Here is a 2,066-nt window from a genome sequence, read left to right as displayed (position 1 = left end):
GTTGGGTTGCCAGGTTGGATAACCAGAGCTCCATCAAGCCCTGATAACAGTGAGATGGGTTGTCGTTCTTTTAACGCAACGTAACGTAAACAACACTGCTAGCTAGCCTGCTAGCCCCCGAATAGCAACACTGCAGAAACTATTACACTCAACGGAACGACTTGATTAGTGTAGTGTCAACAACGCACCCACTGCCAGCTGGCCTACTTCAGCAGTACTGTATCATTTTAATCATTTTAGTCAATAAGATTCTTGCTACGTAGCTTAACTTTCTGAACATTCGAGACGTGTAGTCCACTTGTCATTCCAATCTCCTTTGCATTAGCGTAGCCTCTTCTGTAGCCTGTCAACTATGTGTCTGTTTATCCCTGTTCTCTCCTCTCTGCACAGACCATACAAACGCTCCTCACCGCGTGGCCGCGGCCATCCTACTCTGGTGGTCCCAGCGCGCACGACCCACGTGGAGTTCCAGGTCTCCGGTAGCCTCTGGAACTGCCAATCTGCGGTCAACAAGGCAGAGTTCATCTCAGCCTATGCCTCCCTCCAGTCCCTCGACTTCTTGGCACTGACGGAAACATGGATCACCACAGACAACACTGCTACTCCTACTGCTCTCTCTTCGTCCGCCCACGTGTTCTCGCACACCCGAGAGCGTCTGGTCAGCGGGGTGGTGGCACCGGGATCCTCATCTGTCCCAAGTGGTCATTCTCTCTTTCTCCCCTTACCCATCTGTCTATCGCCTCCTTTGAATTCCATGCTGTCACAGTTACTAGCCCTTTCAAGCTTAACATCCTTATCATTTATCGCCCTCCAGGTTCCCTCGGAGAGTTCATCAATGAGCTTGATGCCTTGATAAGCTCCTTTCCTGAGGACGGCTCACCTCTCACAGTTCTGGGCGACTTTAACCTCCCCACGTCTACCTTTGACTCTTTCCTCTCTGCCTCCTTCTTTCCACTCCTCTCCTCTTTTGACCTCACCCTCTCACCTTCCCCCCTACTCACAAGGCAGGCAATACGCTCGACCTCATCTTTACTAGATGCTGTTCTTCCACTAACCTCATTGCAACTCCCCTCCAAGTCTCCGACCACTGCCTTGTATCCTTTTCCCTCTCGCTCTCATCCAACACCTCCCACACTGCCCCTACTCGGATGGTATCGCGCCGTCCCAACCTTCGCTCTCTCTCCCCGCTACTCTCTCCTCTTCCATCCTATCATCTCTTCCCTCCGCTCAAACCTTCTCCCACCTATCTCCTGATTCTGCCTCCTCAACCCTCCTCTCCTCCCTCTCTGCATCCCTTGACTCTCTATGTCCCCTATCCTCCAGGCCGGCTCGGTCCTCCCCTCCCGCTCCGTGGCTCGATGACTCATTGCGAGCTCACAGAACAGGGCTCCGGGCAGCCGAGCGGAAATGGAGGAAAACTCGCCTCCCTGCGGACCTGGCATCCTTTCACTCCCTCCTCTCTACATTTTCCTCCTCTGTCTCTGCTGCTAAAGCCACTTTCTACCACGCTAAATTCCAAGCATCTGCCTCTAACCCTAGGAAGCTCTTTGCCACCTTCTCCTCCCTCCTGAATCCTCCCCCCTCCTCCCTCTCTGCAGATGACTTCGTCAACCATTTTGAAAAAAGGTCGACGACATCCGATCCTCGTTTGCTAAGTCAAACGACACCGCTGGTTCTGCTCACACTGCCCTACCCTGTGCTCTGACCTCTTTCTCCCTCTCTCCAGATGAAATCTCGCGTCTTGTGACGGCCGGCCGCCCAACAACCTGCCCGCTTGACCCTATCCCCTCCTCTCTTCTCCAGACCATTTCCGGAGACCTTCTCCCTTACCTCACCTCGCTCATCAACTCATCCCTGACCGTTGGCTACGTCCCTTCCGTCTTCAAGAGAGCGAGAGTTGCACCCCTTCTGAAAAAACCTACACTCGATCCCTCCGATGTCAACAATTACAGACCAGTATCCCTTCTTTCTTTTCTCTCCAAAACTCTTGAACGTGCCGTCCTTGGCCAGCTCTCCCGCTATCTCTCTCTGAATGACCTTCTTGATCCAAATCAGTCAGGTTTCAA

Source organism: Oncorhynchus gorbuscha, linkage group LG14 (assembly GCF_021184085.1).
Source record: "Oncorhynchus gorbuscha isolate QuinsamMale2020 ecotype Even-year linkage group LG14, OgorEven_v1.0, whole genome shotgun sequence".
NCBI lineage: Eukaryota > Metazoa > Chordata > Actinopteri > Salmoniformes > Salmonidae > Oncorhynchus > Oncorhynchus gorbuscha.
Note: the sequence above shows the minus strand (reverse complement) of the source record.